Consider the following 20,030-nt stretch of genomic DNA (forward strand, 5'->3'; position numbering starts at 1 on the left):
TGCAATTCTAGTTAGTGTGTCTGCTTTAGGCCCGGATGTACGTAGACAATTGTACGCTTACCCGTAATGTCGAGGAAGATCGCAGCGTTCATATTGAATCCGTTGGAAAGCATATGAGTGAAAACAGACGAGGGCAAAAAGGATACGTTACATCCCAAACTCGAACAACAAAGTAAATTCTGTCACTTCAAACTCGGACGTTAGAAAGCATATACATACGTGCTGATCTAATCTTGAAGATGATATTTTATTAACTCTAATTTTATTCGAATGTGTACAAATACACGGTAAATGTTTCGTAAATATATGAGTTTTAAATGTGTAGATCAAGCCCGTCAGAAAATAACTTGTCTTCTGTTTTTTAAATAAATATTTTTGTGTATAACGTTTCAGTCGGGAACATTATGTATGCGAACTAATACGGAACGTGTTCCGAAGATAAGAACGATTTGACATTGACATTTTGTTCATTCCACCTTTCGGAAACGTGTAGATGGGCGGTTTTATTATACTTAGAAAGCTTTATCGTGAGTTTTGTGATACGTATTTTTAATTGGGAGGAGACAGCATCAGACTTCTGAAAACGGGTTAAGGATTTAACAAGTACTTTTAAGTCCGGACAGAAATCTGTACATTTTTCAGTCTGTTTCTTTGTGTATTTAATGTCCTCCAGAAAATCGATTAAGTCATCATTCGATGGGCCTTGTTGATCTTGTGTTGTAGCTTCGCTCAGCTGAGAAACATTGGATGTGGTTGAACACATTGACTGTGTATCATCGTCATCTTCGATGTATGATGCATCATCGAGTAGAGATGAAAATCTGTTGCTAGTAGGAATGTCAACAGGTTGCATGGCAACGTCCCTGCTTGAGCTGGGTGCATTGTATGCGTCTGTTGGCCGTCCTCGCTCTGGTTGGTTCGTAGTTTGTTGCTTGGTTACTGGCGAAGAAGGGAATCGTACCCTGTCCTCGACTATTGGTAGGTAGGTAGGTCTTTGTCATTAGCAGCGGTATTTGATAGCTTTGGTGTTTTGAATAGCTGTGTTTGATATGTTTATATCAGTCTCATTGTTATCAGTATTGTCATTGATTATGTCATTTGACACTGTGTTGTTGCATCTAGTCGTTTCCATGGTATCTATTGTTTCATTGATTTTAGCAGTGATTTCAGGAGTTACATCATCAGTTTTTTCATTTGTTGATTGATTGCAGACATTGGTTTCCATGGCAGTCGGTGTTTTATCGGTATTGACGTCCGGGTCGTGTTGATTTTGATTATGTTGTTGAGTATTTTGAAGTGGGCAGTTGCTTCGAATATGACCAGTTTTGTGACAATTAAAGCATCGTATTTCATTGGTTGAAATATATATTGGGTAAGTGCGATCTTGATGTTTCACGCCATTAATGTTCTTCTGTGTTAGAACCATAAATACTAGTCGTCGGAAGGACTTTACATGTTTTAAGTTTTCCTGTTTGCATCCAAGGGGTATGAAGCGGAACGTGGATTCCAATACCTTTCCATATTCAGATAAATGCTGTTTTATTGTATTGTGGCTAATAAAGGTGGTACGTTAGACAATATAACTTTGGTGGCTGGTTTTATCATTGGTTCAGGTTGGATTAGCATATCATTGACAGTGACGATTCCGGATAAGCAAACTTCATTAACGATATCTGTATTCTTCAGAAATACAACAACTGACCTGATCATCCGAGAAGCTGCTATGATATTTGCAGGGCCAACCATCTCTGCAATGCTTTCAACATAATCATTCACTGTGATTCCATCTCTGTTTCCAGGCGTATTGCATTCTTCATTGTAATGTTGAAGGTGTCTTTGTCTGCCATGGCGGCCATGTTGGCTCGTTGGAGTGTGAACCGACCCCAGACAAGTAGTCCGCGGAAATCACGCCAATCCCCGCAGCTATTTTGTTATAGTTCAATAAATAATATTCCGAACTACCTTGCACAAGAGTATGTCTGTGAAGTGTTCAGTGAAACATATAACAGGAGCAGTATTCGCAATTCTACGAGAGCTACTGAAAAGTACGCCCTCTCCTCAAGAAAGAAGAATGAGATTTTAATTTTTAACATAAATCTTAACTGTAGACAGTTTACACATAAAATATTACATTACACTTTTTATTACTAACAAGTAGAGACCAGCTCTTTATATTAAATACTGTAACTCAGTGTCATTTACTTTACATAAAACTTCGTTATGGCACCAACATTTCTGAAATAGATTCAATTTATTTAAAAACTTGGAGTACTGAAATTCAATTAAAATACGTTTTTACCTTGCCCGTACCATCAAAGATGGAAGGGAAAAGTATATTAAGGGAAAAATTTTGTCCGGCGTTGTCGTCGTTGTTGTTGTTGTCGTCGTCGTCGTCGTTAATAATTGTTATTGTGTGCATAATAACTTTACTAATTCTATTCCAAACTTTATAAAACTTGGTCACCTTATTCATCAGTATAAAGTCTTCCCTGAGTTTGAACAACAGATGTCCTGTATGAAAATATCATGCAAAAATTGAGAAAATCTGATAAAATATTTTGACTGTTTCTACTTGACTGATCACTGGTGATACACATCAAAGGTCACTGATCTCAGTGGAAATATGCATTGTTGTATGTGTTCAATGAAGCAAATGATTTATCTTGTAATAATATCCTTGATAATGTATCTCAGAATCCCATACTGGGTTTCAAAACCAACTCATGGAGAGATTGCACAGTCTGATACACATTTGCAAACCTACCAATACAATCTTCACAGAAAACAAGATGTCAGAAAATCAATATAAGCACTGCTATGAACTGGGTGCCAAACTTTGATCAAGATCTGAAGCTAATAGAAAATCTGTTTAGTCAAAAGTTATCAAATCAAAAACAATACATAAAAAATACATTAAAAGCAAAACATTTCATCCACATTTAAAAAGAAAATTATTCTAAAATATATGTATTCTGTATTTGACAAACAGTTCATTCGACAAATGAAAACTCACAGGAATATGTTTCAGCTATTAGAACAGAATGATAGAGTTTTTATAATACTAGTTTAAAAACGCACTTCAGAGATTGCAGTGTTTGAAGATGTAGTTTCTCAGGAGACAACAGTACTGTTGACTTCTCCCTCCACTGGACACCAACTATTTAAGTTGATTTGCATACAAAGCAGAGCTTGATAGCTATTCATAAAGGGTGTTTTTTTTACTTTTCATATAATACAGTAGTCACACAATGAGGCAGTTCATATTTGTCTCAGTGAATCATTCATTTTTGACAGACACCTGTACAAAATACTTGAACTAAAGCCAGCTAAATTTTTCTGTTATCTTGCATGTTTTATGAATCTATTCACATCTAAATGCAGCACTTTTTTTGCAATGAGACATTTGTTTTTATTCTAAAATATCTCAATTACTTTCAATAAAGCTGGAAATTATGTTCCTTAAAATAATTAAACAAATAAGGCACCAATGTTTTTGTAAGATATTTACATATTTTAAGGACATTCGATAGACTGATTCCCCACTGTTGGTTCAACCCCAAAACTTGTTTGTATTCAAAATTAATTATGACAATGCATATTTATATTGAAACAAACTATGATAAAGGGAATTATATTATATAACAAAGGGCAAGGTCACCAGAGTTCAACTATGTTTTAATCCTACTACGGAATATGTCAGATAGTTCAGCATGAGCAAGGCGGGTATATCTGAATAATCTCTCCGCACTGTGTCCAACCTCGCATTATTCAAAGCTATTGTCTTAACCAATAACTGATATATAGCGCCTTTCTCAAATTTGTACAGACAGATAGATTCGTCATTCTCTACCTCTGTTTTACAGAGCAAAGTGAAATGATATTTAACTGCTTCAAGTGGTTTCAGTGGTTCGGTTTCTTCATGGAAATACTCCAAATGAGCCATATCTTCAAAACTTTGTAAAATACCTTTATGAATCAGTTTTAGCTTTTGTGTCAAAACCCGACGGGAGTTAATAGCAACTGAGGGCGCAATTTCGTCTGCTGTTTTCCAACGGCGATGAGTTTGATCAATCAAATCCCTACTTGTAGTTAAAAAACTGACAAGTAGTTATTAACAGGAATATCAAGGAAATTAATGGCAAAAAGTTGTTTACTGTAATTCAAATTCCCGATTTGTTTGAGATAAAAGTCTGTAAAACAAAAACTTGAATGTTCAAGTTCAGAGTACAGGTAACGCTGAATAAACTGTAGTCTAAAGGCAGTAACACGCGATACAAGGTGCACGAGACCCTGTCCGCCGTCTTTAACAGGTTGGAAAATGACATCTCGCGAAACCCAGTGCCGTCTTTGCCACAAGAAGTCATTAAATTTAATCTGCAGCGTGTCAAGTAGGTCGATAGAGGGTGACATACTAATAAATCGATGCCATAGTTTTGACGCACGTAGTTGATTAATAATTAGAACTCGCCCACGATACAATAAAGCTCGAGCAAACTGTTGCCAGTGGCCAAGTTTAGTGTCAATGGCGTAAACAGTATCTTTCCAGTTATTACTGTTAAAATCATCAGAATTCCCGATATACATACCCAAAAACCTTAGCCTTTGATTGTTCCAATGCACGTCAAACGGTCGATCATTGCGCCACTTCCAACTACTAGTCCAGAGACCTTCCGATTTCTGCATATTTATTCTAGCATTTGAAGCTTGTTCATATGTATTCAGCCAGTGCAGCAAACTTTCAAAATCCTTATTACACGTAATAAAAACATCCACATCATCTGCATAGGCGGACAAGTGTGATTTCATTTGTCTAGGACCTGGCAGTTCAAGACCACGTGTTTCATTCTTATCACGAATTTTATTGAGTAACGGTTCGATACACAGTGAGTAAAGTTGTCCGGACAGGGAACAGCCCTGACGTATACCACGATTGAACTCAAGAGGCAAAGTGAGGGCGTCGTTAACTTTCACTAAACTTTGCGTGTCTGTATACAATGTCATATCCACTTAATAAAATAGGTACTCTTCAAATAACTATGATACACGCGATCGAATGCTTTCTCCCGATCAAGTAAAAAAACCGCAAGTGTAATATTTTGTTGATTGGCATAACTAATTGCGTCTCGTAGTAAATTAATGTTGTCAGAAATATTCCGACCTGGTATTGAATAACTTTGATCTATGTGAATTACTTCCCCGAGAACACCACGCAGCCGCATAGACAAAGCTTTTGTAAGAATTTTGTAGTCACTGCATAGAAGTGAGACTGGTCTCCAGTTTTTTTTATCAAGTTTGTATTACCCTTCTTAGGTATTAGCGACAAGACAGCTCGGCGACAAGATAGTGGTAATTTGCCTGCATTAATAGAGGCAGAGAAAACTTTAAAATAATCACGTCCGATTAACGGCCAAACAGTTTTGTAGAACTCACCCGAGAGCCCATCAATACCAGGTGACGCATTATTATTCAATTAATTAACAGCTATGGTGAGTTCATCAAATTGTATTTCCGTATCAATGTTGTCTCTACTCGAATCACTAAGTTGAAGTTTACGCTTCTATAGAAACTGAGTTTGGCGTATACAGGTGTGAATAGAAATCTTAAACGATTTTTCTAATTTCAGTTGGGTTGTCCGTAAGTTGACCAGTTAACGACTCAAGTTGTGGAATCCATTTTTTCCTCCCTTTATGACTTTCGAGTTCGGAAAAAAGAACGTTGATACATTGCTTTCATTGAGTTGTTTGAATCTCGACCTCACGATGGCGCCCTGTACCCGTGTTTTAATAAGTTTCTCTAACAGTCCCTTTTTTCCTTGATGCGAGTTTCTACATTTGCGTCAGTGGATTGGCTGCTTTCGAGATTACACAGTTCGTTTTCTAGAATATTTTTAGTTTCTTTAAGTGATGAGTTTCTGAAATTACTGTATTGTTGTGAAAGCAGTTTGATTTTCAGCTTACCAATGTCCCACCAAGTCTAACTCCCGATATTGTTCGTCCACCAATAGTTGAGTATTCAGGCACCATATGGGACTGTGAGTATTTATTGAGGCACGCGACAGTTTCAACGTCACTGGTGAGTGGTCGGAGTTAACACCTGTGCCGATTTTTACAAGTTGGACCCGAGTGGCCAGATTTTTTGGAATGTAGACACGATCTAGTCGTGCTGCACTGTTGTTTCTTGACTAAGTATAATGGACCATGTTCCTATGGAAAAGACTCCATGCATCTACGAGTTTGTGCCGTTTCATAATGGATAATAAAAGTTCAGCACTAGCGCGATCTGGTTCAGTTGCGTTAAGTCTATCATGGGCGGGATTTGTAGTGCAGTTAAAGTCACCGCCTAAAATTACAGGATTGTTATCATGCAGGCCATTGAGAAAGACCTTAATTTGTTTGAAGTTATCTCTGCGTTCCATTGGGTTAACTACATTGATGAGGTTATAAATGTGGTCAACTTGCTATTTTAGAGCCCGAAATCAAGTCACTACGAGAGAATAATATCAATCTGTTTAGAAGTTTTGAAAATCAACGTGCCTGGATTGACTCTGCAGTAGCTTCGTCATTGTTATATTTTTCACAATTAGTTCATACATGGACCTATAAAAACGTTGTTTAAAACGTTTGTCTTTTCAAGGTAATTTTGTTTTATTTGTATGGCACGCTTGCGTACCACGCCACGACGTTGGTCGTTAAGTTGTGTTCATTTTTCTAACTATTCCAGTGTTGCAGAAATGAAGTTTGACCTATATTATGTGACCTGTATGCAAATGTTCCCGAAAAATCAGCCAATAACATGCACTTCAAATTTGCCGAGTATACGCAAAATATACGTAGATCTACGCCGATGTTAATTATATGCACTGGTTTGTTGCGTGGCCGTATACGCTACATATATCTGTGTCAGTATTAACTCTGTGCACTGGTTCCTCACGTGTCTGTATATACTACGTATACGTAGGAATACGTTAGACAACATTGTTCTACATTACGTTTACGTAAATGTGTGGACTGTATACTTCCGGTCTGCGTAAATATAATGATGTGTAAATTTACATATCAGTATGTTCCGAATGCGCGAAAATACGTTGCGTATTCCCCGTACACACGTTGAATGTACGTGTGCGCCGACTAACATATATCTTCGAATATCGAGAATATACGCGTGCGATTACGCTAATGTACCCGCCGTATATCAACGATTTTGCCCAGTCAAATGTCATTATATGAAACCTGATTCGTTCTGTGATGCAAAGGACGAAACTTACGACCAATCACAGTGGGCGATTCATACAACACGGATAGCAGGCAATGGGGAATAAGCGTAACCATTTGTGTCATAAACGTTCGGCACATTTGTTTTTAAAGACCGTTAAAGTCGTGTTTATTTTTTTGGTCAGGCGATCGATTTTTTGCTCGCCTGATTTGCCAAATCACAGGCCCTGTCCAGTTTTACAGACCAACTCAAACACATAGCCGAGGAAATAAACAGCAAAAAGGGTAAACAAAATCAGCAAACTAACGTTTTTATAACTCAACATTTCTTTTTTTACAGTTTTTAAAAAGCATCACTTAGATTGTTACGCACTTCGTTTTTTACCCATGTGGAGGTCCATGTGAGCGGCTTGGTTCGGATTAACATACTAATTGCAGTGGCCATCCTGCTCCTATTTATAATATCAGTTCCCCTTTGATACTGTAAAGATCTTTGCATCTGTAAACCTGCATGGCAAGTCATATACTGTGTGTAGCTAATAATTTGTTTTGTTTGTCGTTTCTTGAAGACCAATAGGTCTAGACACAACTTTAGATTGTCAGCTGCTTCAAGACTATTCAACCAATCCATTGATATTGTGAATTTAGCAATCATACTTTGCCTCTCCAGTGCGAAATGTGAAGTGTACACGTAAGATTTACAAGTATCGCGAGAATGTTTTAATGAATCTTCAAATATACATAATGATCACAATTATTATTATCGTCATTCTGTATCCAATTTTTTAATCGAAATTGAGTGTATCTTCGTGTATTATATATTGTGCTCCGGTTGTTGTAGTGAAATCATCAACATGATTTTATTGTCACTTGTCTTGTTTGTTTTTTCACATTTCCCAGTATAGGTAAAATTTTGGCTGCAGCAATGATATTTTTAGTCTGGTCAAATACAAATAGAGACTTACGCTTTGGGTTCCGTTCATGTTTGTTTAGCTCCATTCATCACACGTCATTTCACGGATATGACTATACGCCAGCTGTATTAATTAAAAATGAGCTAAAGGTGGCCATATTTGTATGTGTCCTAAATCGTTTATTTGAAATAATTTGACCAATTGTGTTCGAAGTAGCTACAATACATGTCTTATATATGTCTAATGATTTAGTTTTAACACTTGATCGACTGGGGACATTTTTAAATTTCAAAGGGTTTCTTTCTTCATGATCCGACAGTGGAAATATTTATATGTGTATATATGTTTAAAACTAGTATCAATGCAGAATATTTTAATACAGTTAAAGGTATATTATCACCACCACCAATTAGTCATTGTTGATAGTTAAAAGTCGTTTCGTTCTTAATCACTCATCAAGTACACAGCATGAATTGCACTTTATCTGAAAAAGAAAAAAAAACGTTAGAGTACGTCCTTACATGGCACCCGTGAAATAATAACCTTCTTTTTTTGTCGGTAAATCATCAATCAAAAGATTGTCGAATTGTAGCCTAAAACGAGGAGAAATTTCTTTTGACACAGTGCAAAATGTGTCAAATCATAGTGTTTTGCATAGGAAACTATCTTAGACTACTTTACAAAGACAAAATCATTGCAGTGCATAAAACTCTCACATTTGGATCAGTGGTTGGGTCGATGTCATTACGTAATTATTCACATGGTTCCTTAAGAAAAAAGTTATGAATTAAGTTATATTTCCTATGCAAATGATACAACTAACATTCTGCAATATTTATATTACATGATTAATTTGATAATTTTAATATTTTTAAATGACGAAAACTATAATTAAATGTTTTTGGTATTTCCGCTTGAAAAGTCATGAATGTTATTTGATTGGATCCTTACAACTTTATTCTAGTGAAGGGTAGTTTTATTTTTATGTCTTTCTTGTTACAAATTACCGCACTCTATTGTTTTATGTATATATACTGCAACAAATAGTACTTGCTCGAATAAACCATCAGCGACATCTTTTAGCCTTACCTTGTAAAAGCCGGCGACTGAGTTTAGAACTTTTAGAGCAGCTATTTCTTCCCAAAATCTAACCGAGCTAAGGAAATTCACAATGTATAATTATCTTAATCAATTAAACGCATTTCACGAGGACAGGTCCCGACTATACCATATGTGATACATCAAGATACATGTAATTGTAATAACATAGATATATACATACTATTATCGCCTAATTCCTCGATCGTTTCGACCGATTCAAATGAATCACTCGCTGATTGACTTTCACTTGATTCCGAACTCGAACTATCTACTTCTGCAGGACTTATTATGATACAGATCAGCATCTGAAATCAACAAAGAATCCATGAAATATGTACGTTTCATTTTTTACTATACGGGAATGCATATATATACCAAGTATTGGGTATATTTCATCATGTTGCAGTAATTGCTATGTTATACAATAATAAAAATGTTAACTCTTATAATTTGGAACTAATTTCAAACAATATTACGATGATCCACATCTTGATTATCGACACTAGAAAAATAAAATGTTGGCTTAATATATGTCCTACGCGTGAAGTGTTTACAATGATCACCAATGAAATAATAATAACTATGTGGCTGTGGAGGACACTAAACCATTTACAAAATGTATCAGCATAAACTTACCAGTGCCAAAGCTACACACATAAACTTAGTTGCCATGTTGTCACTTGATTAACAGTTTGAAAATACTGTAAATATAACATACATATTCAGAATAATAATATTATACAAATTAAAACAAGATCACATAGGTCCAAGTCTTGCAGTGTAAGCAAAGTTCAAATAACTTGATACATAATATAAATATTATTGTAATTCCGAGTACAAATTTGCAATTTATTCATTCAAAAGCATTGCACCCACAGAAGGTTTTTCATCCACTGAAAAAATAGTAAACGTATATAATACTCAATATAATTCTGGAAATTATATATCTGCATAACTAAATGTATATCCTAATGCGAATATGTTCACAATAACCAGTTATTATCAAATATTTATCTATAATGAATTGTTAAAACAAATACACAATGTCCAAGTAGTAGTAAAAATGGATGTATATTATTTCAAACAAATTTACAAACTATAATGTACCATGTATATACACGCTAATTTCAGTATAATATTTTAATGAAATTATAACACTTTAAATTCATTTATAGTGTGTTTACTGATATTTTTTGGAATTACATATTTTTTATCTATGAAAAGAAATGTGCTGTAATTCAACCCTTTGACATACATATGCAGAATAAGCTAGCCTATACATTTTTTCCGAGATTGAATGTTTTAATCATCTCATTGAGAACAAAATCTAGCTATCTTTCACCAAATGAATGTTTGCGTAATGTCATATAAATAAATTTCTGGCGAATTTTCATTCTTAAAGTGACATTCCAAAATCGTCAACTTAATTTGAATTAAAGCGGGGGAGTCGTCAGCTGTACATGCGCCAGACGGCCATAGCGTGTCACTTTTTACAAACAAGCATCCACCCATGAGCATTTGCGTTTTTAGCATGTACATGTGTCGTTATTGCCTAGTTCTACTATGGATTATTTGGAGCAAATAAAGATCCTACAAAGTTAGTATTTATATGCCTGTGTGTTTTTGTCATTTTTTGTCTTTTTCAAAAGTTTTGTTGCTATTTCTTACTTCACATATTGTGTGCTTGTGAGTTTGTGATGTAAGGTGTTATAGCTGATCAGGGCACTGCAGCTTGTAGGCAACAATTACGTTCTTTGCAATGCTTCTGTCAATTTTTGTCTTGCTGGTGTGGATGTAGTTTTTTTTTGCTTGAATGAAATTCACGGGCTCCGTACAAGTTTACCTGTTTTATCTTATTACCTAAGACAGTTGGACATTTGCCACATGTCACAACATTTATTTCCAAGTGCCACATCTTAGAACAGGTAGTAAAATCTGATAATGGCTGGAGCTTTTGTTTGGAAATGGTCAAGATAAATGGGAAATTCGGTGGTCAGACAGTAATAAAAATAAGCACCGGCATACTCTGCCCACCCCACTATAAATTAAATGGCTGTTTATAAGGCCACTTTTGATGGTTTCATGTCTTTTATGAATGATATTTTTAATTCTATGCTCTTGTACCCAATCATGGGGGATCCATCATACCAAACAACACGTGTCAATATTACTGAAAAATATTTTACTTCATTTTCATTGAAATTGGTTTGTACATGGTTGTATGGTTGTTGTACCACGGTATTTTTTTCATTTTCTCTATTTTCTAGTCATATCTCGCACTTCAAGAATTTCCGAAATCATTATCTGTGATTATATTATATCATTATCAATACCAGTGGATTGAATGATGAAATTCCAGCAGATTATTCGCGATAATGTGTCCAATTACTGAGCATCATGGCCCCGTACCATGGATATGAATACAATGTTATTTTCAAAAAGGGATCAAGGTGGAGCTATTTAAAAAGAAAGAAATTGTCAGATAACGAGTATTTAATACTAATTCATCGCCAAAAACCACGGATCTCAACATCGAAATGATACAATTATCTGTTGCAGCGTCCCATTCTGCCGCTGTCCTGGTCATTGCCTTCCGACTGGGTCGTGGTTTGTCCAAGCAAATGCAAAGTGGAATAGTTTCCACAGAGCGTGAGTACAGAGATGAATATATTCTGTTTTGTAGTGAGTAATACTACATTATATGAAAACCTATAAATATCTAACTCACAAGTGTATTTTGACCTAGTGAATGCTTCTACTGTATTAAACCAGTAGATTGTGACATGAAAGACTAGTTGTGACGTCACTAAATGATAGTTGTATTCTTGATTGTATTTACCAGTAGAAATACAAAAATACGGGCATTCAAAATGGTAAACAACATCACGGATATCTTGTATGGAGGAAATAAAATAGTGGACCATAGATCGTTAACACAAGTCGTGTTATAAAGGGCTCAAGAACACATACAAAATGCTGCATGACAAAAATACCCAACAAGAACAAAACAATTAACTGACAAGTATATATTGCACGACAAATTCTAATCATTAAGGGATGTTGTATATAATTAATGGGGACACTTTTTTCTTTGATATTGCGTTTTTTAACATCAACCATTAATACTTTCATCTCAAAATCCGTCATCGGTATCCATTTTCAGTTCTTATCCACAAGCTACACTGTGATTACCCCATACCATTCATCGAAACCAGTGGTCTGGGGTACACTCTGATCCATGCCGTGGACTTGGACCTGTTTGCATTGCTATATAATAATGCTAGACCAACTATCACGTGAAACCAAATATAAATCATTCAAGAATAACGTAGTAATACCCAATTGATTCTGGAGTCATTGACCCGGAAGAAAATATGAACTTTGCGATAAAAATGCAATAATCGTCGAGCAGGGCCGGATTGTCGAAATGGATAATACAATAGCACTGATTGGACCTACATGAATACTAACGACTGTCACATTACCAAATAACAAATTGTATTGTGAAAATAAGAAATTACTTGTCGATTAAAGTAAGGAATCGCTTGCGAATGTACAGTACTAATTCCACCCAACCTCTTGCTTGATTCCGCATTTTGATTTTTTTTTGCTCGCTTCTCCAACCGCTTCTTAAATTTCATCGGATCCTCTCCGCTTTATTTTCGTATGCACAAGCCGGTAACATTGCTAAAAATTATCTGAAGTTCACATTGATTTATAGTTGTCTTTCTGGTTTTCATAGATGTTAAAGTTACGCACACAATCTGATTTGACTGAAATGGAATATTTTATTTTAAACAATATTCTGACATACTGCCAGTGTTTTCCATAAGCAAACTAAAAAATAAAGCCATAAAAATGTGCTCTTTTTCCGGTCGGAAATTAAGCGATAAGTGGTCGACATAAAAGCGGGAGATTGGGCGAAATCACAGTACTGTTCCCCCTGTACTTTATATTTCAATTGAGGACGTGACAGGCTACTTACTCTATTGACATCGGCTGTTTAACCTATCGATTTAGCACATGAGCTGACTGATAAACCGTGTCGAAAACATTATATGCACGTTTTGACACGAATTAATAATTAATTGTAAACAGATGTTTCATATGGTGAAAACAAAATACTGAAATAAAGATGTATAACACAAGTCGTATAGGGTAAGTCCAAACAACACAGAGCAAATGACCGTCAAAAATTATAAAAAAATACACAAGAACGTATAAAATATCTAACTCACAGGTAAATTTGCACCTAGAGATCACGTGTTCAGTCTTTCACGAGTAGGTTGCGATATGAAATACTGTTTTGTGGTGCCACTATATAATTGCTGTATTTTTTTTTATTTCTTATCATCTGTACCAGTAGAAATGCTATTAGAGGGGGGGGCGTCGTCACCTGCGCATGCGTCAGATGGTCATAGCGTGTCATTGTTTACAAATAAGCGTCTACCCATGAGCCTTTGTGTTTTAGCGTGTGTTGTTATCGTCGCTTGTAACTCAATTACCGCGCGTGCGCAGGTGACGGTCCTTCCGCTGTACCATCCATCCACACGTTCAATAGTGTTGGTGACATTACTCATTCCTGCTAAGCCGTTAGATACATTAGAGAATTGGGGATTCCCAATCAAATTCAGTACAATTTCTAAGAAAACAAATGAAATACACTAGAAATTTACGTTCACTACACTTATTAAACAATGTCCAACGGTTCACTCTCTCAAAACACCCAAGAAAGCATATAAATACAGTGATGCCCAGACTATTGTACTGCTGGATGGTTTATTTCAGTAGAATGCTGCGATCGGTAGATTGGTACTTTAAAAAAACTGTTTGTCTGTAATTTTAGAAAACGTGTCACACCTTTGGAAGGTTACAGATGTTATAGCAAAATTACAATAATTGTACTTGTTGATAATATTCCCAGTTATGTTTTTTAATAGTAGCGCTAAAACAACTTTCATCATAGGTCAAAGGGTAATTCCACCGGCATATATATGTATTAAAAGTAGAAGCAGCATATTTCGAGTGTTCAGTAGATAAGCCATTCAGGTCACTAGGTTTTTTCAGTGGTAGCAATTTAATAATCTCGAGGTCACACTCGGCATTTTTGTCGATTTTTAAAAATTATTTATAGCAGAGCTCAAAATCAACTCAAAATGTTTCGGCCGCATTATGGGAATGTTTATGAGTGCTTCTCTTGTATTGTAAGGCTGGTTTGTGACGTCACTAAATAATTGTTGTATTTTTACGTACCAGTAGAAAAAATGTGGGATTTCGAAAAGGTGAATCACAGAAAATGCCCGGATGCATAACCTTTTGTTAACAGGGAATGAAATAGTGGAGCATAGATAGTTAAGTAATATTCATGACTGACAACAAACACATTAACATGCTTCTTCATGAAGTAAACAAAAAATGCCTGCATTCAATAAAATGTGTTATGTTGTTGTAAGAAAGCTTAAAAACCACATCAATATTACTGAATTGATATATGACATATTAACCACACTTTAACACATATACAGGGGACGTAATGTAGATATTGTGGGTGAACTTAAATGTGTATGCATATTTATTATTACATATGTACTGCAGTTTATTTTGATTCGTCCCTGATATCAAAATCGGTATTTCCACACCCCGTATGCAAATGAGTCTGAGAGCAAACAATGTAGTCCCTTCAGGAGTACCGTTTTTCGAAAAATAGCAGAAATAAACAATATTTAGAAGAGCGATATTTTTCTTTTGTTGTACATGAATATACTCGCCGACTGAAATGAAATTTGAACAACAGTAATGGTACTTTAAGGTAGTCTCTTATTTTTACTAAAACTAATTTGCATATCACCCATGCAATAATGTTTTTGGTATTTTCACGGTCGATATGAAAATGAACATGGTATTTCCATTGGCAACCGGACTACTTTTAATTTGTAAACAAATGTTCGTCGTCTATTTTTATCCGGTTCGAATCGTTCAACAATATTTTTGGCATATTAGGTGTACATCACATGGAATACTACGATTAGGAAAACTTAATGTATGTTAACCACCTGGAAACTGAGTTTCATAAACCTTGAAGGGCTTGCGGAAGATTCACTAACAGTAAAATCAGCGATTATTATGGAGCCATCAACCATCAACATCGAAATACCAAGAGGTTTCTGCTGGCGACGTTGCAGTGTTAATCAGTTCCAAATAAAGAAAATAACTTTCATACGCAACGAAAGCCACGGGAGGGTGTGGGGTTCTGTCATATCATTCCCACTGATCCACGCTAGAGTGACTTCACTGATTCTTATATTTACATTTTGATGATCCCAAATTCGATAGTAACACCTTGGTTTTCATTTTTCTTGATAATTACCAATTAACATCAGGAATAAAATCCATCCTGTACTTCCACAAATAGAAGAACGGGTGGGTGCGGTCACATGGTTACGCGACTGGGGTGGCTGGAGAAGCCATTCACTGCAGCCATCTGGTCTTCAAGTAGAAGATGTTTTACTTGTTGTTTTACACACACAAATGTAATCCCCCGATATTAAAAGATACATAACTGGTCGTGGTGCTATAGTTATATTCATTATGTTGATAATTTGACATTTTACAATATAAAGACATGACTACGTTACTCCACTTGTTTTCCGTCACTTTATTCATCTATCACACTTTCAGCATATTACAACTTCAAACGTATTCTATTGTTCTAGCAAACACCTTCAAATGCTGCGACCCATCAACAATAGAAGTGGTATGTATAGGGCCATGCCTACTTAGCGTTTCCAATACTGGAATTCATATGTTTTGTAGCAAGCAACAACCATTATTTCCTATTTTGGTGTAAACTCCACACAAAGAAGCTCGCTGATTCTGCTCTAACTTTTTTCAAGTTGGATTTCGGCATTCCCTGGAAGGAAAAGATGTATGATAATAAGGTTATTACAAAGATACCCCAAAGTATGCACTCAGACAGTACACCTTTGTACATACTTTGAGGTATCCTCGTAATAACCTCATAATATACGTTTACAGTTGTCGATGAACACTGAGCTTACACTAAAGTAACCTTCACATCCATACAGCTTTATTAATACTGACTGGAAGGGCGTTAAGTTGGTTTTCAAAGGAGTAAAACTGATAGTTTTAAATTTTGACTTCACTGTAACTGTAACGTTTCTGGCCAACAACAACTGTATTTTCATTCATTTTATTTTAGTTGTTTATGGATCCGCCCCCCCCCCCCAAAAAAAACGATCAGATTCATTGGGACTCTTTATTTTACCGTTTATTATTTACCGTTTCGATTTTCAAGAAGATGTTGATTCTTCTGCTGAGGTTCATTAAGCCATTTAGGAAAACTGCTAAATGGATTTGACTGAACTTTCTATACTATAGTTTCCAATGTCCGAATCGCACGGTTCCGCTAAAGCCGGCCATGCATAACCACCCCACGAACCCGTGCGCGATCGTGTTAGGAAAAAACTGTATTTCACTGCAGTTAAATTGAGACATTTGATTGGATGCGCTAAGGAGCTGGCGCCATCAATCAGCGTTGCTGTATCATAAATGTGATGGTCGGGAACTTATCACAGATTTGTCCAAACCGTGTTTTAGTAAACTGAAAAAAACTGTCGAAACTGATAAAACATCGACTTGCCCGAATGGATCCAGTCTTCGTTGCAACAAACGCAACATTTGTCTCAGGTACAGCACTTAGTGTTTCTGGTCAGTAAGTTCGCTCACAGAGCAAAAAGCTATCAACACGTTAATTTCTATATTCCAAGATTTAAATTTTACCTAGTAATGTGTCGTTTCAATCGCGAGTTCTGATTGGGTAATACAAATGAGTCCAAGTGAAACGTATAATCGTTTGAGTGCGTGTGACATACAGTGAATCGTGGTGAAATCTGCCAAGGGTTAAAACGCGGTAGTCGTCGCGCTGCGCATGTTCGACATTTGTGTTGATAAACATTGATTTTCCCACAATCCAATGCGCTCTTCAAATGATAATCACAAGTATGAGGTTTGACCTGGGCGCGACTTGCACTGAGACCCGCCAGTTACTCCTTCGATACCTTCCAATCACACGAAAATTACCTAATTACAGCTTGGGAAACGTGTCAGTTCGTATTCGTTGATCTGCGCAACAGTCAAAGTCGCCATTATTGTTTATAGGAGACCCATATATCTCGCACATGCGCAGCGCGACGACTACCGCGCTTTAATGTTGAGGCTTCGGCAGAATAAATGGTCCTTGGCTGGCGAAGATGTGCTGCCCCTGACTTCAAGAATTTCGATTGGTCATTGGTTTGCGTAAAACTGAAGGTGGCTTATTTAATTATATTGCTCCGAAATTTGGTATAATTCGTGTACATATACCGAGTACATCAAAACAAATAATTGGTCAGGTTATTCGACAGCATTGCTAAGAAAACCCGGCAGTTGGTAATTTTCAGTCACAGTGGTGTATTTTGTCAAAGCATCGCCTAAGATATGTTCTATGAATATCACAAATAAAAAGTATAGCACACCAAACATTACATTAAATGTTTCTTAAACTTTTTTTTAGAATATTATACCTGCAATTTGATATGTAGTATGTATATAATGAGTGCATTCCCGTTTGAAAATTTTGCAAGCCATGGTTGGGTATAGTGTGAGAAGTCTCTGACACTGATCTACATTTCCTAGTTACATGAATGAAAATGCAAATGAACCAGGATGCATGCAAGTTGGTTGCAGTGGCCTTTGAAATAAATGGAAAAAAAATGTCTGAACAACCATTTCATGTGGTAAATTCCAACTCATCTAAATCTTAAATCAAGCATGTATGAAACAAGTGCATTAAAGTTTGAGAATGTACAATTTTGGTTTGATCATATTCCCAGTTATGCATTGACTGTAGTCTCATCACTGACATGACTGTGGGTGATTCTACACATATCACACGTCTAGGAGGTAGTAGTGCAAATGATGTCGGCACCACTACCAAGAAATTACATATACAACTCAATCCAATATTTTAATATCACATCTATCCGACCACTGCCCTTTATCACTATCTATGGATTTACGCAGGCACAATTGTCTAGACAAAAATAGGAAATCAGCCAGTAATTTGTATTCTCGCCCAAGTAAAATTATTTGGGATTGCCAGACAAACTTTGAAACAACATTTCATCTCTTTAAACGTAGTCACATTGATTTCTACTTGTTTTACACCAGTGAAAATGGAACTGCGCGGCCTTGTAGAAGTCCACCACCATAAACACATGTTCACAACAAGCTCCAAGTCCACCACCATTAACAAGGTACTCACCAGTAAGTGACATTCGAACTGGAAGAAAATGTTTTTATAAAAGATCTCTAGCCTCTTCCACATTCAAAATAACACATACTATTTCTATTATTATTTACCTCACAAAATAGCGTTTCAGAGAGTCTAGATTTCAAAATTGAGCAGACCCTCACCCATGCACAATTTCGTGCCACCGCCTTTTCATAACAATACAGCGACTAGATTTTTGTGTTACAGTTTGCTCCCAATTCAAATTGAAATATTGCCAACAATAACTAGTAAATCTTGTTCAGCATACCATTTATTCTCCGACATCATATTCAGTGGCTAGTTCTCAGGATCTACAACAGTAATAAATAAACAGAAATCATTTTGATGTTTTTAGAAGACACCGCTATATCAAATTTTGATTGGGACCATACCACTTCAAGCTGCAGGGTGTCTGAACAATGACAAAACAACCAATCAATACATCTTCCACCCACCACAAAAATTGTAGCCATAATTGAACAACCAAGAAAGCAACAAATATCAGGCTGCATCCTGAAAACAACGAGATAGCACATTACAACCAGTCATTACAAACATGAAATCCTCCACCCCTACAGCATTAATGGTTCCTATACTCATTTGCATCTATGTACAACAAGCTTAGCCAATAGATGCACCAAACTCAAATATTTGACCAACAACTATTCTAATTAAGAGGAATCTTTTAAAAGAATTAAACAGATATATAGATATATACACGATATCAGTTTAATTCTTTTAAAAGATCCTTTTCATTAGTAATTAGCGCCCTCACTCAACAATATTTAGAATGAGTGGTTGGTCAAAAGTTTGATGAGTCAGGTGCGTCTATTGAAAGTAAATACAATATTGAAAACATAAACAGGGCTTGTATTTTTTAGCAGGGTAGGGATTTTTCTTTTTTAAATTTCCCTGCCCTGTTGTCTTGTAAACTATTTTGACAATTGTTAAACCATGTGATGAGTGGTAGTAGATTTAGTTATTCCGTTGGGGAGCTTCTCATTAGCTTCTTACAGAATGTGTCCTACGATATTGTAGTGAATTTTGCATTGTTTCCAACAGCTGCGGAATATTCATGACAGTTAGCTAATTATCTGGGCTTGTTTATACTAGTACGCCAGCAGTGAAATGGAAGCAAGGCTATGAAGTGATCGCATAAGTATTCTATTGTTCATTCCATTGTGATCATCCCTTTCGACGGTCAATTAGGCCAATATTGGAGGTACTTTCAACTGAATTGCAAGCGGCATGTTGGCGACGATGTTCGTCGGTATTATAGCTGTAAAATAAAGTTCAATGACGTATACGTACTGTGGATGATACGTCACGCAATAAACCAACAATGTGGATTGTACCGGTATACGTGGCACGATATACCAACGATTTTAAAACCATGGACGTACCACCACCACTACTACTATTACTTAGTTCGTCCATGCTAAAACCAACTGGAGTCCACATAGGGTATAAACA

At 36.1% G+C, this 20,030-nt stretch overlaps 1 protein-coding gene across 1 annotated transcript in view; it reads right to left on the reverse strand.

Annotated features, from left to right (window-relative positions):
• LOC144342350 (uncharacterized) overlaps positions 1–20,030 on the reverse strand; it is a 117,886-nt gene that overhangs the window by 66,961 nt on the left and 30,895 nt on the right. The gene's annotated exons all lie outside the window — the stretch shown is intronic.

Source organism: Saccoglossus kowalevskii, chromosome 15 (assembly GCF_978046115.1).
Source record: "Saccoglossus kowalevskii chromosome 15, keSacKowa6.1, whole genome shotgun sequence".
NCBI lineage: Eukaryota > Metazoa > Hemichordata > Enteropneusta > Harrimaniidae > Saccoglossus > Saccoglossus kowalevskii.